This window comes from Ornithorhynchus anatinus, chromosome 2, assembly GCF_004115215.2.
Source record: "Ornithorhynchus anatinus isolate Pmale09 chromosome 2, mOrnAna1.pri.v4, whole genome shotgun sequence".
Taxonomy (NCBI): Eukaryota; Metazoa; Chordata; class Mammalia; order Monotremata; family Ornithorhynchidae; genus Ornithorhynchus; species Ornithorhynchus anatinus.
The window spans coordinates 87,620,721-87,647,982 of record NC_041729.1 but is presented as its reverse complement, the minus strand read 5'-3'; the positions used below and the strand labels follow the sequence as shown (position 1 = coordinate 87,647,982).

General features: G+C 44.6%; 1 long non-coding RNA gene across 1 annotated transcript; it reads left to right on the top strand.

Moving 5' to 3' along the window:
• The first annotated feature begins 11,001 nt into the window (after positions 1–11,001).
• On the top strand, positions 11,002–16,065 carry LOC114805811. The gene is made up of 3 exons (XR_003753839.2): positions 11,002–11,162; positions 12,883–12,961; positions 16,018–16,065. It is a non-coding gene; the product is annotated as an uncharacterized LOC114805811 (long non-coding RNA).
• Positions 16,066–27,262: the final 11,197 nt, after the last annotated feature.

The following is a 27,262-nucleotide window of genomic DNA, read 5'->3' as shown; positions in this document are numbered from 1 at the left end:
GAGGACTATACTAAGTTTTAGGGAGAGCACCATAGAAAATAAGACATAGTCCCTCCTCTCAAGAAGTTTACAATCTAGTGGACCTAATTCTCTGTTTCTAATTTAACCAAAAACCAGTCTTTCTTTTACAACATTACTGTGTGCTCTGCACACAGAAAGCACTCAGTAAATACGATTGATTGATTGACTCTGGAAAGCATCAGTTTCCTTCTTTGTCAGCCTCCCATATACAGCTCCATAGTACTTAGCTCTTTCTTACCTCATTCATTAGAAACTGAACTACATCAGCACAGCAAGGAATAGTTTTGTGGGTGTATGACATGGTCAGGACTGTGTTGCAATAGTAGTTATAGCATTTATTGAGCACCCGCTTGCTGAAATGCACTCTACTAAGCCTTTACAGGGTCACCCGCACCTAGAGGTGAATTTCACTGTCAGAGGCATCTTCTTTGAATATAAAGGATAACTGTTTATCTGTATCCTGTGAGATCTAAAAAAATCACATCTTTCAGTAAACCAATAAGTGTGTATAAAACATCCACATTTAGAATATCTCTACCTCTATGAGACTTACCAAGGTCCGATCATCAGGATTGAGTCTGCCTAGTTTCTTCACTCTCCTGATGTTTGATTCATTCATTCATTTATTCAATTGTATTTAATAATAATGTTGGTATTTGTTAAGCGCTTACTATGTGCCGAGCACTGTTCTAAGCGCTGGGGTAGACATAGGGGAATCAGGTTGTCCCACGTGGGGCTCACAGTCTTAATCCCCATTTTACAGATGAGGGAACTGAGGCACAGAGAAGTTAAGTGACTTGCCCACAGTCACACAGCTGACAAGTGGCAGAGCTGGGATTCGAACTCATGAACCCTGACTCCAAAGCCCGCGCTCTTTCCACTGAGCCACGCTGCTTCTCCAACTTTAAACAATAAAGAGTCCAACTTTATTAAGTAGTTACTATGTGCATAGCACTGTACTAAGCCCTTGGGAAAGTTCAATACAACAATAAAGAGTAACAATCCCTGACCACAATAAGCTCACAGTCTAGGGGCGGGGAGACAGACATCAATACAAATAAATAAAATTACAGATATATACATAAGTGCTATGGGGCTGGGAGAGAGGGGAACATCAAAGGGAGCAAGTCAGGTGACACAAAAGGGAGTGGGAGATAAGGAAAAGTGGGGCTTAGTCTGGGAAGGCCTCTTGGAGGAGATGTACCTTCAGTAAGACTTTGAAGATGGGGAGAGTAATTGTATGGCGGATTTGGGGAGGGAGGGCTTTCCAGGACAGAGTTAGGACGTGGGCCGCGAGTTGGGGGCGAGATAGGCAAGATTGAGGCACAGTGAGAAGGTTAACACCAGAGGAGCAAAGTATGTGGGCTGGACTGTAGAAGGAGAGAAGTAAGGTGAGGTAGGAGGGGCCAAGGGGTTGGAGTGCCTTAAGGCCAATGGTGAGGAATTTTTGTTCGATACAGAGGTGGATGGGCAATCACTGGAGATTTTTGAAGAGATGGGGGGGTGAAATGTCCTGAAAATTTCTGTAGAAACATGATCCAGGCAGTAGAGTGAAGTATGGACTAGAGCGGGGAGAGGCAGGAGGTTGGGAGGTCAGCAAGGAGGCTGATGCAGTAATTTAGGTGGGATAAGATGAGTGATTGTATGATGGATGAAGTTTGGATGGAGAGGAAAGGGTGGGGTTTAGCAATGCTGTGAAGGTGAGTCCAACAGGATTTGGTGAGGGATTGAATATGAGGGTTGAATGAGAGAGAGGAAACAAGGATAATGCCAAGGTTACGGGCTTGTGAGACGGGAAGGTTGATGGTGCCATCTACAGTGACAAAAGTCTGAGAGAGGACAGGGTTTGGGTGTGAAGATAAGGAGCTTATCCTTCTTATCCTTATCATTCCCAGTGTTCCTGGACCTTGGGAACTCATTCAGGATCCCTGCAGGGCATTTCTCTATGACCTCTGTTCCACTGTTGTCATGGTACCTGTTTACCCTTTGCTGTGTTGGGTGTTCTGGTCTTTAATGATATTACCCTCTCACTCTCGGGGAACTTAAATTGGCTAGTTCACCTCTGCCAGTTCATGGACTTCGGGGAAGCAGTGTGGCCTAGTGGAACGAGCATAAGGATGGGAAGCAGGAGACTCAGATTCTAGTCCTGGCTTTCCTACCTATCTGCTTTATGACCTAGGGCAAGTCGCTTAACTTCTCTGATCTTCAGTTTTCTCATCCATTGAATGGGATGAGGTAGATCATGAGCTCTCTATGTGGAACAGGGACTGTGTCTGATCTCATATCCTTGTTTCTACCCCAGTGCTTAGTACATGTTAAGTGCCTAATAAATATCATTATTTAACAGGGAAGCACACCTTGCCCCATGTTTTCTCTATGCCTCAGTTGCCTCATTTGTAAAACAGGGATTGAGATGGTAAGCCCCATGTGGAACAGGGACTATGTCCAACCTGATTATCTTATATCAACCCCAGTGCTTGGCGCAGTGCCTGGCACATTGCAAGCACTTAACAAATGTCATTAACAAAAAAAAATTCACAACAGGAAATCAGTTAGATATCAGGCTGTGAGTTTTCATTATGGCTCCAGGGCTTTAGCCTTGGGACAAATGAACATCAGTAGTTCAGTGATGCACATGCAGATGGATCGTAGAGATGAACCCGAGGGATGGATAAGTGTCAGCCTCTGGGGATTTCCATCATCAACTTAAGACCTCAAAGAAATTTGGAATGAAAAAGCAGGGAAGGGACTTTCACTCCTTTTCTCTCCCCATTTCTACCCAGAGAGACACTGATTCATGCATGAATGCAACACATTCATCTAGCCTAAAATCACCCTTCCTTGGCTTCTTAAAGAATTTAAGAGTTTGAGTTATTTTTCACAAAGTTTAATTTAGGGATTCTGGAAGTCTTTCTTTGGTTTTTAAATAATAGTTATGGACATTTCTAATAAGGGGTAGAGTTTGCCTCCTGAGAAAAAATCCTTAGTGTGGTAACATTTCTCCTTAGTAATCTCAGACTTAGCCACTAAACCACAATCAAAGAGGCTGGAAAAAACAAAAGAGTGTATTATTTGTGAGGTCTTTGAACGGGGTTTTTTGGTGTGTCTTAATTGGGTCGGATACATGAAAAATGTCCTATTGAAGTCTGATAGCTGGGAGTTTCCAGAGTAAATGCAAAACTTGATTTTTTTTTTAAATAGGCTCCAGCCAAATGTCTTGCTTTTTTTTTTTTGAAGGAAAAAGATTTAATCAACAAGGTTTAAGTCCTTGGGAGTATTTCTGTAGAGATTGATATTTTCAAGTTCCCAATCCCACAGTTAAATGCTTCCTCACTCCGTCCTTGAGAAAGAGCCCTTAAAGACCAATCAATTCCTCTGTAGGAAACAATCGTTCCTCTTTCAGGAAAGTCAGTGAGGAAAAGAAAGTCACATGATATGATGCCTGAAAGCAAATCCAAGCAAACTGGGGCCATGTCAGTCAGTAACACCATGTCTGTGTTCCTATGCAAACGGCAGTGAATCATGGTGGAATGTGAATCAAGTGGGTAGACTGCCTAGGGAAACGCTTAGGCAGACATTCCTGTAGGCTTCTTCCCACACTTAATGAATATATCACACGGGGCCAGGGAAAGCACTGAATGTCCCCTCCATAGATGTTCCATAGTTCCCACCAGTTGCCACCAGATGCCACCAGTTCCCACCACTAGGCCATGCTGGAAAGCAGCATGGCCTAGTGGATAGAGTACAGGCATGGAAGTCAGAAGGGCCTGGCCTCTAATCCCAGCTCCGCCACTTGTCTATAGTTTGACCTTGGGCAAGTGACTTCACTTCTCTGTGCCTCAGTTCCCTCATCTGTAAAATAGGGATTAGGACTGTGACCCCCTGTGGAACATAGATTGTGTTCAAACTGATTTCCTTATACCTACCTCAGTGCTTAAAGCAGTGCACGGCATATAGCAAGCACTTAACAAATACCATTTAAAAAAACGTTGAGACAATGTTTTCTCTGACTTAGCCCTCATTTCCTTTACTCCCTCTCCCTTCTGTGTCGCCATCACACTTGAATTATTTTGTCAGATTCTACGTGCCTTGTGGGCAAGGAACGTGTCTACCAACTATGTTATATTGTACAGTGCTCTGCATACAGTAAGCACTCAAAAAAGACAGTTGATTGATTGTTCACAGGCAAGAACATCCTCATTTGTAGAAAGAGACATCAAGGCTTACCTTAGAGATCTGAGGCCTAATCTGAGAGCATGGAAGTGAAGTTTCAATTCCTATTTGACCTTGGGTAATGCACTTAACCTTTCTGAGTCATAATTTTCTTAGATGAAAAACAGAGAAATCATTATTTGGGTTACATTTTACGCGCCATTAGTATTGTCACCTTTGTTACATTTTATGCCATTAGCATTGACACTGTTGTTAAACTTCTACTGAAAGCCCTTTGGTGCTCCTCAAAAGGCACTACACACAACAGACCCACATGAAAGCACACATGTTTTTGAAAGGTGACCTTTTGTCCAAGTGAGCCTTGGCAGGGAGTGGGCAGTGAATATGTCTACGAACTCTGTTATATTGTTCTATCTTACTCTACTATCCCAAGTGCTTAGGACAGTGTTCTGCCTGAAGCAACTGCTCAGTAAATATGATTGATTGATGGATAATGGGCACCCTTACGGCTGTAGTTGGTGCCTCTGGAGGAGGAAGTTCGGATCACCCTGTGGAAGGTCCCATCTCAGAAAGTAGCATCCCCACCCCTTCCCCTTGGAAACTCCAGCACAGTTGCTGCTGGGATTTTGCAGACTGTCCCTCATGGGATTTGCCTACTCCTAAAGTCCAGTGGCAGACTCCCTGCTCTGATGAGGGGAAGCCATAGAGGAGGATTCAGGGTATTTGCAAGTCTCTCTCCCTCCGAGCTGCTCAAGAGATGGCAATTGTACTTTCCAAGAGCTTAGTACAGTGCTCTGCACACAGTAAGCACTCAATAAATATGATAAAATGAATGGATGAATGAAATGGTTTCAGCTGCTAGTATACTTCCACCATTCTCCTTCTTCCCCATCTTGCACCATGTCCTTCTGCATCTGGAAGTGGGTAGGAAGGAGTGGATGGAGGTTGCCACTCTCATTCCCAAGGAACTCTGGCTTTGGGCAGCATGATAGGGCAGAAGGGAGAGAATCACTTGATCGATAGAATCAATCGATCGATCAATCATATTTATTGAGTGATTATATTGGGCAGAGCACTATTACTAAGTGCTTGAGAGCATACAATATAGCCGAGTAGGTAGACAAGTTCCCTGCCCACAACAGTCTTACAGTCTAAAAGCGGAGACACACACTAATATCAACAAATTAATTTTGATATGTAAATAAGTGCTGTGAGGCTGAGGGAGGAGCGAATAAAGGGTGAGAATCCAGTGCAAGCGTGACACAGAAGGGAGTAGGAGAAGAGGAATTGAGAGCTTAGTTGGGGAAGACCTGTTGGAGAAGATATGCTTTTAATAAGGCTTTGAAGGTGGGGAGAGTGATCATCTGTCAGATATGAGGAGGGAGTTCCAGGAGAGAGGCAGGATGTGGGGAGGGGTCAGCAGCGAGACAGATGAGATTGAGGTACAGTGAGTAGTAGGTTGGTATTATAGTAGTGAAGTGTGTGGGCTGGGTTGCAGTAGGAAATCAGGGAGGTAAAGTATAAGGAGATAAAACGATTGAGTGTCTTAAAGCCTATGCTAAGGAGTTTCCGTTTAATACAGAGGTGGATGGGCAACAATTGGAGGTTCTTGAGGAGTGGAAAAACATAGACTGAGTGGTTTTGTAGAAATATGATGAAAACGACCTGGGCAGCAGAGTGAATTATGGACTGTAGTGTCAAAGGCAAGAGGCAGGGAAGTCAGCAAGGAGACTGATGGAGTAGTCAAGGCCGGATAGGATAAGTGCTTGGGTGAAGGTGATAGCAGTTTGGATGGAGAGGCAAGGGCAGATTTTAGCGATGTTGTGAAGGTTGAACCAACAGGATTTAGTGACAAATTGACTATGCAGATTGAATGAGAGCGATGAGTTGAGCATAACGCCAAGGCTATGGGCTTGTGAGAAAGGAAAGGTGCTGGTGCTGTCTACATTGAGAGAAAGAAAGGGAGGTTTGTTATATTTTAAAGGTCAAAGACCAATCTAAGTTTGTGTGGTAGGGTCACTCAAAAATGTGGTCTGGGGCCACTTCCTGACCTGTTGGAGCTTGCTTCCTGTTCAGTGTGATCAAACCTGGATCCTGTGGACTTAGAACTCTATTTTCATGGTTTGGGGTAAGAAAGCGTATATTAAAGCAGGCCAGCCCTCAGCACTGCAGCTCCCCACCCCCCTCCTCAAACTCCCCTCCCACACACACACAGGCATGCACACACACAGGACTTCAGTTAGCAGGGAGTTAAATTCATTCATTCAGTAGCACATAGTAAGCGCTTAACAAATACCAACGTTATTATTATTATTATAATTCAAAGTAAAGTTAAATAATTTGGAGCCTTGGTTCTAAATTTACCCTGTGGCTTGAAGTGCGGAAGGGAACACCTCAAAGAACCTTCATCTCCTAAATGTTCAAATACAGCAACTGTTTAAACTGAGGTTCACAGGGGGAATCAATTCTTTTGGGGTAGATAGTTCCTCAGAACCTAGTTTCCTGGATCACAGCTTCCTGGGACTCTTCAGGCAGGACTTGTGAGATACCTCTGGGACCTTTCTGATGAGGGCTATCTCTAAAGTCACCAGACATCCTGAAAAAAGCAGGATAATCTTGAAATTTGGGGTCCATCCCACCTCCCTTCAGGGTTCATCAAGATCCCCAAAAGCCTGAAAGAAAAATCCAAAAGTGTCACCTGAGCTGTATGCACCTACAACCCCACTGCACTTAGGTACATATCTTTAAATGAGCTATTATAAGCAACTTATTTATAGAGAAGCAGTGTGGCACAGTGGAAAGAGCCCGGGCTTGGGAATCAGAGGTCATGGGTTTGAATCCCGGCTCTGCCGCTTGTCAGGTGTGTGACTTTGGGCAAGTCACTTCAGTTCTCTATGCCTCAGTTACCTCACGTGTAAAATGGGGATTAAGACTGTGAGCCTCACGTGGGACAACCTGATTACCCTGTATCTACCCTAGCGCTAGAACCATGCTCTGACTATAGTAAGCACTTAACAAATACCAACATTATTATTATTATTTTATTTTAATTATATTATTGTCTGTCTCCCCCTCTAGGCCGTAAACTCAAAGCTTAAAGCTCAACTCCTCCCATAGGCCTTCCCAGACTGAGCTCCCCCCCTTTTTTTTTCCCTCTGCTCCCTCTACCCTCTTCTCCCTAAACCCTCTTCTCCCCCCTTTCCCTCTGCTCCTCCCCCTCTCCCGCCCCATCCCCTCAGCACTGTACTCATCCGCTCAACTATATATATCTTCATCACCCTATTTATTTTCTTTATTTTGTTTAATGAGATGTACATCACCCTGATTCTATTTATTTGCCATTGTTTTTATGAGATGTTCTTCCCTTTGACTCTATTTATTGCCATTGTTCTTGTCTGCCTGTCTCCCCCGATTAGACTGTAAGCCCGTCAAAGGGCAGGAACTGTCTCTATCTGTTGCCAATTTGTACATTCCAAGCTCTTAGTACAGTGCTCTGCACATAGTAAGCGCTCAATAAATACTATTGAATGAAAGTAAGCTCATTATGGGCAGGGAACCTGTCTGCTAACTCTGTTGTGTTGTACTCTCCTAAGCACTTAATAGAGTGTACACAGTAAACATTCAATAAATACCATTGATTGATTGATATGCACAGTTCAGCCAATGGGAGGTGTCTTGTGGCCAGGCTGGCTCAAGACTGTGAACCCATTGTTGAGTAGGGATTGTCTCTGTTGCCGAATTGTACTTTCTAAGCGCTTAGTACAGTGCTCTGCACACAGTAAGCACTCAATAAATATGATTGAATGGATGAATGAATCTCCCTAGTTGGTGCAGGGGAAGGGAGTCAGATGCCCTACAAGAGCCAAACCTATGGATCTGTCTGGGTCTCTGAGCTCGCTGTGTGCAGGGCTATGTCAGGAGTCTGGGCCAGTGGCCACTGCTGCAGAAGCCCTGGGACTGACCTCAGATCTGGCTTACCCTGGATTGTTTATAGAAGCTGTGGAGAAGGCAGAGTCTCCTTCATCAGACTGCTCCTGTTGCTTTTTCCCCCTCTCTTTTTCCTTTTTCAGTACTTTTCCCCACTTTTCCTCTTTCCCTTCTTCTTCCACCCCTCCTCACATTTCTTCCAGCTTCCCCGGTATGGACCAGTTTCTTCACTCTTTTAGTTCAACGCATGCGCTTCTGGCCGAGGGGAAATCCCCAGCCTGCAATGGCTCTGGCTTTTTGCACTCAGCTTCAGACAGGCTGTGCTCCTCCCTCACGTCCACTTGTGACTCTATTTTGAATTGTCTGTACTTGCTTTCTTTGCAGAAGCTTTTCACTGTTTCAGCGCAGCCTCTCACTTCCCTCTCTTTTCTCATCCTGCTCTTCTGCCCCCAGCACCACACCCCCATACACACACACTCCCACCTTGTCTCCAGAGGTCTCCACCACTGAGCCTGAGGAGCCTTGAAATTACTTAGAAACTTTAACAGGTTGTTGATGATAGTACCTAAAATAATAATACTAATAATCATGACATTCATTAAGTACTTACTCCCTGCTAAGCGCTAGGGTAGGTTCAATCAGATCAGACACGGTCCTTCTCCCACATGGGGCTCAAAGACTTAATGGGAGGAAGAACAAGTGTTTAATCCCCATTTTACCACATGAGGAAACAGACATAGAGAAATGAAGTGACTTGTCCAAGGTCACATAGCTGACAAGTGATGGAGCCGGGATTAGAATCCATGTCTCCTGACTCCTGCCTACACTAAGAAATGGGCAACTGGGAAGAAAGCTCACTGCAATTCCAAATTAGCTCCCTCTTTTTTCTCAAGTGTCATGGCATCAGGTATAAACTGTGGATAGCGAGGCCACCAGCAGACCTCACACAGTGGCATTACAGTGCACCAGGAAGGCAGAATAGCATGATGATGAAAGTGCTGTTCACGCAGTAAGCATTCAAATATCATGGATTGATTGATTGACATCACAGACAGCATCTTGTGGCAGTAACCCCAAGTTTAGCCATTCCTAGGATGTTTCTCAGAGCAGGGCCTCTGGCCCATTACTTCCTCCAGAGTTGTTTCATCCCCCTCCCAAATCCAAATGAACCTTAGTGTGTGTGAGATCCATGGCAGAGAGAGGTTTGGTGCTTAAACTAGGAAAAACTAGACCTAGGAGCCCGGTTACATGTCTGTACCAGAGAGAGGACAGGCTAGCTGAAGACCAGGCCATCTGGTATAAAATGAATGACTACTCTTCCTGTTTGTCTAGGACGGTGAAATGTAGAATGGGGGAAGGGGAAGAATGTTGCTGATCAAGAAGACATTTTGAGGAAGAAGCTAGAAGATGTACTAAAAATAAAAACCAAGATAATCTCTCTGCGTGGATATCTGTTCATTCTAGCCCTGAAGCCACTTGGGTTAAAAGGGGATTTTCAGAATGATGTGACACACCCAGACTAAACTGGGCCTTCAGTATTCTCCCAGGCCAGGGAAAATAGGTGGGTGTGGGTCCTTATCTAGACAAAACTCATTTTTTGGAGACTTTTTTTTCTTTGGTATTTGTTTAGCTTTTACTATGTGCCAAGCACTGTACTAAGTGTTGGGGTACATACAAGCAAATCAGGTTGGACAGAGTCCATGTCCCACATGAGGATCACAATCATAATCCCCATTTTACAGATGAGGTAGCTGAGGCACAGAGAAGTTAAGTAATTGATCAGGGTCACACAGTGGACGGGGGCAGAGCTGGGATGAGAGCCCAGGTCCTTTTGATTCCCAGTCCCACGCTCTATCCACTAGACCATCCTGTATCTCTTCACTTTACCCCTAGAGAGTAGAGCAATGATTTTTAGATGGTGCTATTTTAGCAGCACCCATGAATTTATGTGTTTTTATAAGCATTTTTAATTTTGTAATTTTTGCCTCTAGAGGAACTATTATGACTTTAAAAAAAAATGGATCACCACTTTCAATCCATTCAAGAAGGCACTGCTGACCCATTAGCAGCAACAGACTTCCCAAAAAGGCAATCTCAAAACACAACTCACACTATTCTTAAACCTGGAAAAACCCTTTCTTCCCCAAATGCACTAGGGTGGTGGAGTAGTCTCAAAAATTTAACGTCTGTGCAAAGGATAGGGCAGGACTGTCTACTTAACCCTCCCCCCTCCCCGGTGCCTGCCCCTGACGTCACTCCTTTTCCTTCCTGCCGCCCACATATTAAGTGAGAGGCTCATAGGTTAAACTGCTACACCTGGCCCCATCTCCCTTATGCCCCACTGTTTCCTGGAGGATCTGTTTTCCTCTTTCTACTACCCAATCTAGGGTGCTTGTGGTTTGTCTCAAATAGATGTTCACTGTTCTTTGCCAGCCCCTCTGCAAGATCTCTTTTCCTTAGAAGCTACACCTCCTTAGAGATCATTCCAGAGCAGGGAGGATGAAGTTTTCAACTGGTAGTGAGGAAGAATAAATGAGCAAACTCCCATTAGGAAGAGGGTTCATTTGGGGAAATACGCTAACTTCCTCCTGGTTTCAGAAACAGCTTGTGGCTGGAGAGAAATGTAGCCGTTGTTTATTTTAAGGTGCGGATGGTTCAGGAGGAACAGGGATCTGACCTGAAAAAAATAAATACACTTTCTTCACCTCCCTTCCCTCCTCTCCTGAGTAATTACCTCACCTGAAACTTGAATTGGGTTCTAATTAGGAAGCTGGAGGTAATTAGAAAGGCTGACTGCTTCTGCCTTTACTGCTGGGTCCCCTGAAGAGCTAGTTTCCATTCAGGCCTGGGCCTGAAACACCCAGTGGCCCCAGACTCTTCCATTCCCTGTTCCTGGTTAGCTGAGGAACCCCTGGCCAAGGGGTGCAAACCAGCCTGCCTGCTCACCCACTGCCAAAGCAGAATGCTACCCCCACTTTCCTGCCAGACTCTTTCATTTTCCACGATCGCCTCCTCGCTCCACCACTGCCTGACACCTACAAGTAAGTTGTTTCTTAATTAAGTTCAAGTTTGCAGCAGCTCAGGATGAAACCAAAATGAAGACACAAGACCCCAGTTGTAAAAACAAAATGAAAACCAAAACAATGAACTCCAAAAAGCCTTGTGTCAGACTTGATCAGTATAAAAGCTGACACTCTGAAACACCCATCAGCACTTCTGGTCTAATCCTTCACCCTCCCCCAGGTAATAGCCCATCATTGGGAAGGGATTGTCTCTATCTGTTGCCGAATTGTACATTCCAAGTGCTTAGTACAGTGCTCTGCACATAGTAAGTGCTCAATAAATACTATTGAATGAAAGAATAATAACATTGGAATAACAGTTGATGAGGGGGGTGATTTAAACAAGAGAGAACAGAAATGTTTTCAGGTATAATTTAGAGGTAGGAATGATTAAGGACAGAAAGACATAAAGACAACTAGCAGATTGGCCTGGAGAGATCTTGGCCAATAACAGGTCTGCAAAAGGGTACATTCAATAATATTTATTGAGTGCTTATTGTGTGCAGAGCACTGTACTAAATGCTTGGAAAGTACAGTTTGGCAACAGAGACAATCCCTACACAACAACGGGCTCACAGTCTAGAAGGGGGAGACAGACAACAAAACAATCTGATAGGATCAGATAACAATAATAAAAATAATAATGATGGTATTTGTTAAGCCCTTTCTATGTGCAAAGCACTGTTCTAATCGCTGGATACAAGGTGATCAGGTTATCCCATGTGGGGCTCACAATCTTAATGCCCATTTTACTGATGAGGTAACTGAGGCACAGAGAAGTTAAGTGACTTGCCCAAAGTCACACAGCCAACAAGCAGCAGACCCAAAATTATAACCCATAACCTCTGACTCCTAAGCCTATGCTCTTTCCACTGAGCCATGCTGCTTCTCTATTAGCTAAGTAATGGAGATGTGGAGGAAAGAATAGAATCATTTTTTTCTTTCCAACTCATTCCCTCAGGGAGGATACTCAGCAGTCATTGATCGCTGAGCCCTTGGAAGCACTCATAGTCATGGGACTATTACACCTTTTTTTTTTAATGGTGTTAAGTGCTATGGGCCAGCCTCTGTATTAAGCACTGGGGTAGGTACAATCTTAATCCCCCTTTAACAGATGAGGTAACTGAGGCCTAGAAATGTAAAGTGACTTGCCCAAGATTGCACAGAAGACAAGTGGCAGAGCGGTACTAGAACCCAAGGCCTATGCTTTACCCACTAATTCTCAAGGTTCCTATAACACTGACTTATAATTTTATCATTGCAGCTAGGTCAGTGATACAGTATGGTGATATCGAGTAAAGAACAACTAGAATTACAACTGTTAGCTTAGCAGTAAGGTTATTTTTAGCCTGAGAAATTCTTGAGATGATACTGTAAAGCATAGGCATGTGAAAATTAGGTTTATCCTATCTGATGAACTCCAGGAATGGTCCTCAGGAAAATCAAGGTGTCTAAACATATGTCTAAACAACATATATGCTTTGGAAGGATGAAGTCCTTATTTTAATGGAGGTGGTATTTGTAGAACAGGTGATTTCCAATATGGGTATGTGGGTATCTGACATGACATTTGCTTTTCTTGGCTGCTATGCCACACATTTACTGTAGCTATAACAGATAAACTGAAAAAAATAAAAAGAATTTAGAAGAGGCTGCCAAATGGTATCATATATCTAACTTCAATTTAATCTAATGACAGGAGGGTCAACAACTATGGTGTCTTTGGGGATGTTTTTTGGACAGAACTGAGTCTTGTTCACAATGAGAGTATATGTGTGGTAAGTTAATATTCTCTTTAATCTTCTGTCATTTATTTCACTATGACCTCTGCTAGCTATCCTGTCATAGGATTTCATTTCCTAATTAGTCGATAAGAATCCTAGCTTAGAATCCTTCCAATTTGTTGAGTTTTATAATACTGCTTCATTCCCTTTAGCCTCAAATTGAGAGGAGTATGTAAACTTTCTTCTGAATTCCACAAGGGCTGTATTCCTTCATGGTCCCCTTCCTCTGTTTCACGAGACACTTTGAAACACCTGGCCTGCCAGCCAAAGAGTCTGAGAGCCAGAGTTATAAAACAAACTCTCAACTTCGGAAATAACCTAATTGGGGTGTGTGCGGTGCCAAGAATCAGAGTGCTTCGGGCAGTCAGAGGAAGAAGTTCAGCTATTAAGGGTATTATGCTACTTGCATAAAGACAAAAATCAACTCTGACTTCAGAGATATCCCTGTCTAGTGAGATTGTTTTTCAGAACAACTCTATTTTCCCCAGGGAGTTCTGAGCATAAAAGTGGAGAGGGTTTGAGAGAGAGTCTACGTTCTATTTGCATTCACTTGTTTCATTTCTGGAAAAAAAAATCACGTCGTAAACTTTATATTTGAGCCTAGCCCAAGCTATTCATCTGGTTTTCAGCTAGTCTATCCTGTGTCTGATAGTTACCCATCATCAGACACCTAATCAATCAAGAAGCAGTGTGGTTTACTGGAAAGAATATTGTCCTGGGAATCAGAGGACCTGGGTTCTAATCCTAGCTCTGTCGCTTGTCTGCTGGGTGACCCTGTGTGAGTCACTTAATTTCTCTGTGCCTCCGTTTCCTCATCTGTAAAATGGGGATTAAATCCTACTTCCTCCTATCTAGACTGTGAGCCTCATGTGGGACAGAAACTGTATCCAATCTGATTAGCTGGTTTCTCTTTAGCACACAGTAAGTGCTTAACAAGTACCATAGAAAAGTATTTATTGAATGCTTACCGTGTGCAGGACACAGCACCAAATGCTTAGCAGAGTAATGTAGACTAGTAGACACGATTTCAGCCCTCAGGGAATTGGCAATCCAGAGAGTTTCATAACTGGTATTTTCATTTTTAAATGCCCATCTCCTGAGAGGTGCTAGTGAATATTGTACTGCTATCATTGGTTATTCCATGAGTCTCCAATGCAGAGGGGGCTTCAAATGGCTGAGCCATTCCAAGGCATGTTTCCAGCAAAGACCTCTGGAGAAGAGGTGGGCTACCACCCTACTGCCAAAGGAGGACCATTACCCCATGTAGAGACTGGCCACCGTGGGGAGCAAAGGAGAGTGGGAACTGGCTGCCTCCCTCCTCTGTGAGTGGTCAGGGGACACAGGAGGCTCAAGAAGGTACTTGAGGCCAACAAGCCTTCTTCCTCAGCCTATCTCTTGCACAGCAGTGCAGTGTGACCTTGAGCAGTGACCCGAGAGTTTGGGCCAGCTTCTGCACGAGACTTTTCTTAACTAGCCTGCCGGGGGCCAGAGCTACAGATGAGTTGGGCCTGGAGCTGCAGGCTTATGGGGACCTCAGTAGCTCTTTGCTAACACCTTCAGAACCACCACCTGCTTGCAGCCCTTCTATTTACCCTTGCATGCCAAATGGCTACATCCTTGGCCCATCCTCCAGCTAGTCCTCACCTCACTCCAGGACAAATGGAGAAACATTGTGTCTTCATTAATGCATTTGTTGTCTGCCTGCCTCCAAACAGGCAGGTCCCCTAAGGCAAAGTGGCAGTCGGCCAGGGACAGCTTGGAAACAGCTGAACAGTGAATGCAAAGACTTAGACTCTGAGTTGTCCGGGAACCAAAATCAATGGATGTTAAATGCTTTACAGTGGTTTACACACAGTAAGCGCTCAGTAAATATGGTTGAATGAATGAATGACTCCAGGAATGGATAGATGTACAAACGTTACTCGTTCCAACGGTGTAAGTACACGCTGGTTTTGATTTTTGATATTTAAACAGTTATAAGTATTAAGCTACTTTGTGCTAAGCACTGTACTAAGCACTGGGGTAGATGCATGCTAATCAGGCTGGAAACAGTCCCTGTCCCACATGGGGCTCACAGTCTTAATCCTCTTTTTACAGATGAGATGACTAAGGCAAAGAGAAGGTAAGGGACTTGCCCACGGTCACACAGCAGACAAGTGGTAGAATAAGGGTTAAAATGCCCACGCTCTATCTACTAGGCCACGCTGCTTCTCAAACATTGCTTGCTAAGCACTTATTGAGAGCTTACATGTGCCAAGCACTGTACTAAGAGTTTGGGAGCGTACAATGGAGCAGAATTGTCGGACCTGTTCCCTGCCCACAACGAGTTTACAATCTAGAGGGGGAGACACACATTAATCTAAATAAATATATTATGGATATTTACATAAGTACTGTGGGGCTGAGGGTGGGGTCAATAAGAATGCAAATCCAAGAGCAAGGGTGACACAAGTACCTTAAAAGCACAGAAACAACATTAAAGTAAAAATGGGTGTGTGGTTCTTGAAGTCTTGTATGTCCTGTATTCCTGAGTCCTGTAAAAGAAGAGTCCTGGAGAAGCAGCGTGGCTCAGTGGAAAGAGCACGGGCTTTGGAGTCAGGGCTCATGAGTTCGAATCCCAGCTCTGCCACTTGTCGGCTGTGTGACTGTGGGCAAGTCACTTAACTTCTCTGTGCCTCAGTTCCCTCATCTGTAAAATGGGGATTAAGATTGTGAGCCCCACGTGGGACAACCTGATTCCCCTATGTCTACCCCAGCGCTTAGAACAGTGCTCGGCACATAGTAAGCGCTTAACAAATACCAACATTTAATTAAAAATGTCCTATATTCTTGACTGATATCATTAGCCATTCTAACCTAGGCTACCCTGGGCAGCCCCAGCTCATCTAGGATAGATTTTCAGGGTCCATCCATGGCCTCTACCAGGTCTGAGCCGGACCAACATTAAGTTGGGGTCTGACTCACCCAATCCCAGTTTTTCAAACATTTTTCCGTGCAGTCCTATTCATTCATTCAATCACATACGTTTCTGTGGTTTTACATCCTGCAAGGTGTTCCTGACTCCAGTGACGCTCCAGTTCAGGCAAGAAAAGCAGGAGAAGGTAAAGTAGTGTACCGACTTATTTTTGTAATCTGTCCTTGTTTCATTTGTATCCCGGAGCGTGACTCAATGTGAAATGAAATCCAAACAGAGAAGAAGAGTAAATATGCATGAGAGGCAGAATGGCCTATTAGATAGAGCACGGGCCGGGAGTCAGAAGGATCTGGATTCTAATCCCGGCTCTGCCATATATCTGCTGTATGACCTTGGGCAAGCCAGTTCACTTCTTTGGGTCTTAGTCACCTCATCTGTAAAATGGGAATTAAGACTGTGAACCCCATTTGGGACGGGGACTGGATCCAACCTGATTAACTTGTATCTACCCCAGTACTTAGAACAGTGCTCGGCACATAAATACCATAATTATTTGGTCTCTTCAATTCCGCCTCACTCCCACACCTCTTGACTGCTGAGCCCCAGAGTTGGCAGACAGAGGGAGGAAGGAGATTTTAATCTCTCCCCAACCTCTTCCCCACTCCCCTCCCCCTCTGCTTTTTGGCTCCCCTCTTGCAGGGCCTAGGTTGATGTGTTGTCCTAATTCAGAAGGAATGTTCTGCAGTAGTATTTATTAAGCGGTGACTGTGTACTAAGCACTGGAAAAGAAATGCACAGACAAGAGTAAAATATCAGTCAATCTATGGTATTGACTGAGCAGTTCCTGGGAGCAGAGTACTGTTCTAAGCACTTGGGAAAGTACAGTCCAACAGAAATAGTTCCTGGCCTCCAAGGGGTACATAATTTAAGAATAAATCGGGAAGAGGAGTTTGATGATGGACAAATAGAGAAAGTGAAATCACAAATTCATAAAAAATAATCTAAAAGGAGAAAGGTCAATCAATCAATCAGTGGTAGTTATTGAGCACATACTGTGTGCAGAGCACTGTACTAAGTACTTTCATTCATTCAATCATATCTATTAAGTGCTTACTGTGTGCAGAATACTGTACTAAGCACTTGGGAAAGTACATTACAAAAATAAACAGTGACATTCCCTGCTCACAATGAGCTCATATTCTGGGTAGGAGGGGAGGAGACAGACATTAATAGAAATAAATAAAATTACAGGTATATACATAAGTGCTGTGGGGCTGGGAGAAGGGGGAAGAGCAAAGGGAGCAAGTCAGGGTGAAGCAGAAGGGAATGGAAGATGAAGAAAAGTGAGGCTTAGTCTGGGAAGGACTCTTGGAGGAGAAGTGCCTTCAATAAGACGTTGAAGTAGGGGAAACTAATTGTCTGGAAGATTTGAGGCGGAAGGGTGTTCCAGGCCAGAGGCAGGGCGTGGGCCAGGGGTCAGTGGTGAGACAGGCAAGATCAAGGCACATTGAGGTTAGCTCTACCTCCTCACTGTCCCTCGGTCTCGCCTATCCCGCCGTCGACCCCTGGGTCACGTCCTCCCGCGGTCCTGGAACGCCCTCCCTCCTCACCTCCGCCAAACTGATTCTCTTTCCCTCTTCAAAACCCTACTTAAAAATCACCTCCTCCAAGAGGCGTTCCCAGACTGAGCTCCTCTTCCCCCTCTACTCCCTCTGCCATCCCCCCTTTACCTCTCCGCAGCTAAAGCCTCATTTTCCCCTTTTCCCTCTGCTCCTCCACCTCTCCCTTCCCATCCCCACAGCACTGTACTCGTCCGCTCAACTGTATATATTTTCATTACCCTATTTATTTTGTTAATGAATTGTACATCGCCTTGATTCTATTTAGTTGCCATTGTTTTTACGAGATGTTCTTCCCCTTGACGCTGTTTATTGCCATCGTTCTTGTCTGTCCGTCTCCCCTGATTAGACTGTAAGCCCGTCAAACAGCAGGGACTGTCTCTATCTGTTGCCGACTTGTTCATCCCAAGCGCTTAGTACAGTGCTCTGCACACAGTAAGCGCTCAATAAATACTATTGAATGAATGAATGAAGCGCTAGAGGAGCAAAGTATGCAGGTTGGACTGTAGAAAGAGAGAAGCGAGGTAAGGTAGGAGGGGACAAGGTATTGAGTGCTTTAAATTCAATGGTGAGGAGTTGTGTTTTTTTTTAATACGGAATTGGATAGGCAACCACTGGAGATTTTTGAGGAGGGGAGTGACATGTCCTGAACATTTTTGTAGAAGGATGATCTGGGCAGCGGAGTGAAGTATGGACTAGAGTGGGGAGAGAAAGGAGGTTGGGAGGTCAGCAAGGAGGCTGATGCAGTAATCTAAGTGGGATAAGATGAGTGAATGAATATGGTAGCAGTTTGGATGGAGAGAAAAGGGTGGATTTTAGCAATGTCGTGAAGGATGGGACTGACAGCATTTGGGAGAATAAAATATAAAAAAGTCTATAGACAAGCCATAGTGGAGGTAAAAGCTTCTGTAAAAAATATGAGGATACCAACTATACCTGGATACCAATTATACCTATAATGATGAGCATCCTTATGATCTTTTATATGGCTTTCCAACATCATGCTATAGTTTATAAACATGTACAGGACAGGAACTGGATCAGTTTAACTTGCTTTACAAGGCAGCAAGCACAGCATCATATATTTGGAAGTACTTACTAAATGCTATTTGAGGATGATGGTGACAAGGTAGATCAACAGGCTGAGTGAAAGTTGGGATATCTCATAGTAATTTTGGTATTTGTTAAGCCTTATTGCGTACCAGGCCCTGTTCTAAGCACTGGGGTGGAAAACAAGCAAATCAGGTTGGACGTGGTCCCTGTCCCACATGGGACTCACAGTCTCAATCCCCGTTTTACAGAGCTCAGAGTCTCAATCCCCATTTTACAGATGAGGTAACTGAGGCCCAGAGAAGTGAAGTGACTTGCCCAAGGTCTATTGATTCTATTTCATTGCCATTGTTTTTACGAGATGTTCTTCCCCTCGACTCTATTTATTGCCATTGTTCTCGTCTGTCCATCTGCCCCGATTAGACTGTAAGCCCGTCAAACGGCAGTGACTGTCTCTATCTGTTGCCGACTTGTTCATTCCAAGCGCTTAGTACAGTGCTCTGCACATAGTAAGTGCTCAATAAATACTATTGAATGAATGAATGGTCACACAGCAGACAAGTATCAGAGTTGAGATTAGAACCCATAACCTTCTGACTTCCAGGCCCGTCTCTAACCACTGTGCCATGCTGCTTCTCTGGGCATATAAAGTCTCGCCCTGATCCTGACTCCGTCAGTAGCTAAATGACTGAAAGAGAGTTGCTAGATCAGTGGGGGGGGGGGGGAAGGGAGGGGGGGCTACTGGATTTGTCATTAGAGGACCTCGCTGCCCAAGCAGTGGCTGGTAGGGTATGAAAGCTGGGACTCACCAAGATAAGATGTTGGAAGATAAGGAAAAATTACATGTTTAGCCAACTGAATTGTTCCAGATCTACTGAGCTAAAATGAATCACTGACAGCCGATTTTCTGTCATCTAGTTCGCAGATTCCTATGACGGGCAGTCCCTTTTCTGGCAGGAGGCTGAGTCTGTGGACACATCAGCGAAACTGAAGGAGAGGGTGCTCAGAAATCATAATACATATTTTCACTGGGAGCTTTTCTTCATCTCTCTCCCTTCTTTCTTCCAACCAACCTGAATCCCCCCACCCCAGGGGTCTCTTGCCCCCTGATTCCCCCCCTTCCATTCCATGGTCGGGTTGTTGGGGGGAGAGGGTTTTAAGGGAGGGCCCAACCTGCCTCACAAGCCTGTAATCTTGGTGTTATTTCTCGCATTCAACCCACATATTCAATCCATCACTGAACCTTGTCAGTTAGACCTCTGCGAAATCCCTAAAATCCATCCTTTCCTCTCTATCCAGACTGCTACCACATTAATCCTATCCCTCCTTGATCACTACAGCAACCTCCTTGCTGACTGCCCTACCTCCTGTCTCACCCCTCTCCCATTCACACTTCACTCTGCTGCCCAGATCATTTTTCTACAAAAACATTCAGTCCATGTTTCCCCACTCCTCAAGAACCTCCGGTGGTTGCCCATCCACCTCCGCATCAAACAGAAACTCCTTACCATCGGCTTTAAAGCGCTCAGTCTACTTACCCCCTCCTACCTCACCTCGCTGCTCTCTTAAGACAACCCAGCCCGCACACCTCACTCCTCTAATGCCAACCTACTCACGGTACCTCGAGCTCATCTGTCTCCCCCTCCTACCTCTCGCCCACAGCCAGCCTCTGGCCCGGAACGCCCTCCCTCTTCCTAACCAACCGACAATTACTCGCCCATCTTCAAAGCCTTATTGAAGGCACGTCTCCTTCAAGAGGCCTTCCCTGACTAAGCCCTCATTTCCTTTTCTCCCACTCTCTTCTGCATCGCCCTGACTTGCTCCCTTTATTCACCTCTCCCGCTCAAGCCCCACAGCACTCGTGTATATATCCTAGAGTCAGGCCTGGAGTGCATTGAGAGTTGTGCAGGGCTGAGGACCGGATGGGCTACTCAAACTCAATATGTCATCCATACATCACCACCTGCGCATGTGTGGAATATGAGAGGTGGGCACCTGCACTTGAATAGGAGGGAAACTGGGATAGTTTTGTGAAACATTTTTCCCTGGGCTTTTCTCTTTTTACCTCGCTTTACCTCGATGCACCATGTCCTCCTCAGGCTTTAGCTCCACCTGCTGGACCTGAACGATACAGCTTTTCAAGAACCTCTTTTCTCCTGCCGCTACAAGTAGGCCTTGTTTGACCTTGTTGCCTGTAAATTGTGCCAAGGGAGTGATTCACTAGCAATTGTGAGAAATTCCCAAATAACACAACAAGACTCGTTGGGGCGGAGGGGTGGCTTTATCTATATTTGGATTAATACTCGTCTTACTTTTCCTAATATAAGGAAGTAGCATGGCCTAGTGGATAGAGCACCCGCCTGGGATTTAGAGAACTCGGTTCATTCATTCATTCATTCAATCGTATTTGTTGAGCACTTACTGTGTGCAGAGCACTGCATTAAGGGCTTGGAAAGTACAATTTGGCAACAGAGAGAGACAATCCCTACCCAAAAACGGGCTCAAAGTTTAGAAGGGGGAAACGGACAACAAAACAAAACAAGTAGAGAGACATCAATAGCACCAAAGTAGATGAATAGAATTATAGCTATATACACATCATTAATAAAATAAATAGAAAAATATGTACACCAATATAAACCAGAGCAGAGGGAGGGAGTAGGGGCAATGGGGAGGGGAGAGGAGCAGAGGAAAAGGGGGGGGCTTAGTCTGGGAAGACCTCTTGGAGGAGGTGAGCTCTCAGTAGGACTTTGAAGGGGGAAGACAGCTAGTCTGGTGGATGTGAGGAGGGAGGGCATTTCAGCAAGAGGTACGACGTGGGCCAGGGGTCAATGGCGGGAAAAGTGAGAACGAGGCACAATGAGAAAGGTTCGTGGCAGAGGAGAGGAGTGTATGGGCTGGGCTGTAGAAGGAGAGAAGAGAGGTGAGGTAGAAGGGGGCAAGGTGACGGAGAGCTTTGAAGACAACAGAGAGGAGTTTTTGCTTCATACAGAGGTTGATAGGCAATCATGGGGGATTTTTTAGAATGGGAGTGACATGCCCAGAGTATTTCTGTAGAAAGATAATCTGAGCAGCAGAGTGAAGTATAAAGTGAAGTGGGGAGAGACAGGAGGTTGGGAGATCATAAAGGATGCTGATGCAGTAATCCAGTCAGGATATGATGGGAGATTGTACCAACAATGTAGCAGTTTGGAGGGAGAGGAAAGGGCGGATCTTGGTGATATTGTGAAGGGGCAACCGGCAGGTTTGGTTCTAATCTATGAACCACCACTTGTCTGATATGTGACTTTGACCTATCAGTTTACTTCTCTGTACCTCGATTTTCTCATCTTTAAAATCAGTCAGTGGTATTCATTGGGCTTTTACTATGTGCAGAGCAATAATGGGCATTAAATACCTTGTCTCCTTTCTACTTAGAATTTGAATCCTAGGCGGGACAAGAACCATTTCTGATCTAATTATCCTGTACCTACCCAGTGTTAGGTCAGTTCTTAGCATGAGGTGAGTGATTATTCACCCAAGTTGGATTCTATCCAGGCAGATGCACACTGTAGGAATTACATTCTCTAGTTTGCCAATAAGGCTTTATCCAAAACATGTAGTGAAGAATGTGTGTTATGGGAGTAATAAGTGTAAAGAAATGGTGATATCGTTGTGGGCAGGGAACATGTCTACCAACCCTGTTACATTATACTCTCCCAAGTATTTTGTACAGTGCTCTGTACACCATCTGTGCTCAATCAATATGATTGAGTGGTTGATATTTTTCTTCCATTCCTTCTTTTAAAGGATTGGAGTGCCTCTCTATCCAATGGAGCTGGTATAGGGGTGTATGGAAGAGAAAGAGAGAGGGAGAGAAAGAGAGAAGGGAGAGAGGGGAAGGTGTTGCATGTATCCCATTAAGAACTCCCAGACTGGCTATTCTTCTACTACATTTGTGAAAATGAATGGAAATTTCAAGTTGATGAGCTGGAAGAAGCATGGAAAGAATTATACAAAACATCCAGTATATTATCAAATGTGAGGCCAGCAAAATGAGCAAGAAGACACTTGAGACTTCAGCAATAGCCATTCAGGATCCAGAACATTCACTTCAAATAAACATTCAGAATTTGGGGGCTGGGGAAGAGGATGTTGGAGAAGAGGTTAGACACATACACACACACACACACACACACACACACACATCCCACTCAAAGTCCTAGAGCTTCTCTCCATACAGTCTTTTTCAGACTTGCAAGTCTGTGCAGAACCATATTTTTCCTCTCAGAGAAGACTTCCCCCAGGAGGTTTCTCCCCTAAACCATCTAGTACAATGTATTTTTTTTACGGTACTAAGAACTTGCTGTATGCCAGGCATTGTACTAAGCTCTGAGGTAGATAAAAGTAAATCAAGTCTCTGGCTCACAGTCTTAATCCCCATTCTACAGATGAGTTAATGGAGGCATAGTGAAGTGAAGTGACTTACTCAAGGTCACACAAAAGACAAGTGGCAAAGTGGTATTAGAACCCAGCTCCCAGGCCCATGTTAGGCTACTCATTGCCAGGACTTTTAAAGACCAGTAGCAAGAAGGTCCTTGAGACACCCTAAGGGTACTTCACAGAGCAGGCTTTAATAGGAAAAGAAGAGATACCAGCTTCCCTCTCCCTCCTTATCAGCCAAAGCCACCCATACCACAACAAAACTGATTCTAGGTCTGATCCAGCATACATTTGTAGATTATTATTATCATAATGATGGTATTTAAGCACTTACTATATGCCAAGCACTGTTTTAAGTGCTGAATCATCATCATCATTATGATTAAGATTGCAAGCTCCTTGTGGGCAGGCAATATGCCTACCAACTCTGTTGTATTGTACTCTTCCAAGCACTTAGTACAGTGCTCTGTACACAGTAGTGCTCAAATAATATAATCGACTGATTGATTACTATGTGCCAAGTACTCTTCTAAGTATTCAGTCAGTGGTATTTATTTAGCACTTACCTTGTGCACAGCACTCTACTAGCTCCTGAGCGAGTACAAGACAAGAGAATTAGGAGACACGTTCCCTGTCTGTAACAAGGTAAGTGCTGGGGTAGGTAAAAGTAAATTAGATTGGACACAGTCCCTGTCCTGCTTGGAGCTCACAGCCTAAGTAGGAGTAAAGCAGGTATTTAATCCCCATTTTACAGATGAAGAACTGAGGCCCAGAGAAGTTAAGTGACTTGCCCAGCGTCACACAGCAAGCTATTGGAAGACCTGGGATTAGAACCCAAATCCTCTGACACCCAGGCCCCTGCTCCTTGGCATCTGAAGACAGAACCACTATTAGTTCACTTTAGGTGTCTATGTATGCATTTGGGGTGGAGGACGAGTGGATGATGAGAGCAGGAGGGAACTTGAGAGAGGGGAATGTTAAAAAGACCAATGTAGGACTGTTGTGGAAACACAGATATTGTCATTCATTCATTCAATAGTATTTATTGAGCGCTTACTATGTGCAGAGCACTGTACTAAGCGCTTGGAATGAACAAGTCGGCAACAGATAGAGACAGTCCCTGCCGTTTGACGGGCTTACAGTCTAATCGATAATGTTGGTATTTGTTAAGTGCTACTATGTGCAGAGCACTGTTCTAAGCGCTGGGGGAGATACAGGGTCATCAGGTTGTCCCACATGAGGCTCACAGTCTTAATCCTCATTTTACAGATGAGATAACTGAGGCCCAGAGAAGTGAAGTGACTTGCCCACAGTCACACAGCTGCCAAGTGGCAGAGCTGGGATTTGAACCCATGACCTCTGACTCCCAAGCCCAGGCTCCTTCCACTGAGCCACGCTGTATTGTCCTGTGCAGTGCTTGTTTTTAGCCCTAACCTCTCTTCTCTGTAGTCTCACATTTCTTCCGGCCTTCAGGACATCTCTGCTTGAATGTCCCTCCAACATAAACCTAACATATCCAGTACAGAACTCCTTATCTTCCCTCCCAAAACCTGTCTTCCCTTATATTTCCTGTCACTGTAGACAACAGTACTATTATCCCTGCCTCACAAGCCCATAACCTTGGAATTATCTCAACTCATCTCTCTAATTCAACCCACATTTTCGATCTATCACCAAGTCCTGTTGGCTCAACCTTCACAACAGTGCTAAAACCTGCCCTTTTCTCTCCATCCAAACTGCTACTACATTGAACCAACCATTTATAACCTGCCTTGACTACTACATCAGCCTCCCTCCCTGATCTCCCTCCTGTCTCTTCCCACCCCAGTCCTTACTTCACTCTGCTGCTAGGATCATTTTCTTAAAAAAACCCTTGTGTCCATGTCTCTCTGCTCCTCAAGAATGTAAGTTCATTGTGGGCAGGGAATGTGTCTGTTTATTGATATATTATACACTCCCATGTGCTTAATACAGTGCTCTACATGCTGAAAGTGCTCAATAAATACAGTGACTCAAAAATCTCCATTGGTTGTCCAGTCACCTGGTGCATTAAATGGAAGCTCCTTAAAGCTCCTTTGGCTTTAAAGCATTCAATCAGCTCCCTCTCTCCTACCTAACCTTGCTGATTTCCTACTACAGTCCAGCCTGCACCCTTCACTCCTCTGATGCCAATCTACTCTCTGTACCTTGATCTCATCTATTTTGTCTCCATATCCTCACCACATCCTCTCTCTAGCCTAGAACTCCCTTCCCATCTAGACTGTCAGGGCATATGTCTACCAACTCTGTTGTGTTGTATTCTTCCAAACACTTTGTGCAGTGTTCTGCACAAAGGACCTGGGTTCTAATCCCAGCTCCCCCACTTGTCTGCTGTGTGACCTTGGGTAAGTCACTTCACTTCTCTTTGCCTCAGTTACTTCAGCTGTAAAATGGGGATTAAGAGTGGGAGCCCCAAGTGGGACAGGCACTGTGTCCAAACCTGATTATCTTGTATCCACCCAGTTCTTAGAATGGTGCACGGCACATAGTAAGTGCTTAACAAAAAAAAAATTACTTTTGAATGCTTATCCCAGTGCTTAGCACACAGGGACTGTCTCTATCTGTTGCCGACTTGTTCATCCCAAGCGCTTAGTACAGTGCTCTACACATAGTAAGCGCTCAATAAATACTATTGAATGAATGAATGACTGCTGCTTGGTAAGCACATGAGTAAATGACATTGCTAACTATCTGAAGGTCCAGCTTTCTGGATGTGAGAGCTGGGATCTACCCTCCTCTGCCTTCCCCAGTGGACAAAGGGGCCCGGAGAGGACAGAGTAGCCTAATGGAAAGAGCACCTGATCAGGAGCAAGGAGACCTAGGCTTTAACCCCGACTCCATCACATGCCTATCGAGACACCTTGGGCAAAACACTTAACATCTCTGTGCCTCAGTTTCATCACTTGTAAAATGGGAAATCAAGGCCTGTTCTCCCTCCTACTGAGACTACGAGCCTCATGGGTGACAGGGACTGTGTCTGACTTGATTGACTTGGATCTTCTCCAGCACTTAGAAGGGAGCCTGACATATAGTAAGTGTTTGAGAAATAAAATAATAACAAATGCAAACATAATAATATTATGCACCAGATGACCACTCTCCCCACCTTCAAAGTCTTACTAAAATACTATCTCCTCCAAGAGTTCTTCCCTGACTAAGCCCTCAGTTTCCCTACTCCCTCTTCCTTCTGCATCACCTGCGCAATTGGATCTATACTTGATATTCACCCCACCCTCCGCCACACATTGCTTATAGAAGGAGTTTGGCATAGTGGATAGAGCACGGGCCTGATAGGAGGACCTGGGTTCTAATCCTGACTCTGCCACTTGTCTCCTGTGTGATCTTAGACAAGTCATGTCAGTTCTATGGGCCTCAGTTACTGCATCTGTAAAATGAAGATTAAGACTGTGAGCCCTATGTGGGAAAGGGACTGTGTCCAACCTGATTAGCTTGCATCTACCCCAGCGCTTAGAACAGTGCTCAGCACATAGTGCTTAACAAATACCATTATTATTATTATTACTTAAGTACATATCTGCAATTCATTGTAATGTCTATCTCCATCTCTAGACAGTAAGCTCGTTGTGGGCAGGGAACATGTCTACCACCCCTTGTTACTCTCCCAAGTGCTGAGTAAAGTGCTCTACTCACAGTAAGGACTCAATAAATATCAATTGATTGATAATGTCTAATGCTGCCAAAAAATAAAGTGGACACTGCCAAGGGCAAAGGCAGAAAGAGTGTGGTGTAGTGGTTAGAGCATGGGCCTGAGAGTCAGAAGGTCAAGGGTTCAAATCCCGGCTCTGCCACTTGTCTCCATGTGACCTTGGACAAGTCACTTCACTTCTCTGGGTCTCGGTTCCCTCATCTGTAAAATGGGGGTTGAGACTGTGAGTCCCTCGTGGGACAGTAAGCGCTCAATAAATAAGATTGAATGAATGAATGACAGGGACTACGTCCAACCCGATTTGCTTGTATCCACCCCAGGGCTTAGTACAGTGCTTAGCACAAAGTAGGTGCTTAACAAATGATAATTATGGTATTTGTTAAGTGCTTACTATGTGCCAAGAACTGTTCTAAGCACTGGGGTAAATTCAAGATAATCAGATTGTCCCACGTGGGGCTCACAGTCTCAATCCCAATTTTACAGATGAGGTAACTGGGGCACAGAGAAGTTAAGTGGCTTGCCCAAGGTCACACAGCAGACAAGTGGCGAAACCGGGATTAGAACCCACGACCTCTGACTCCCAA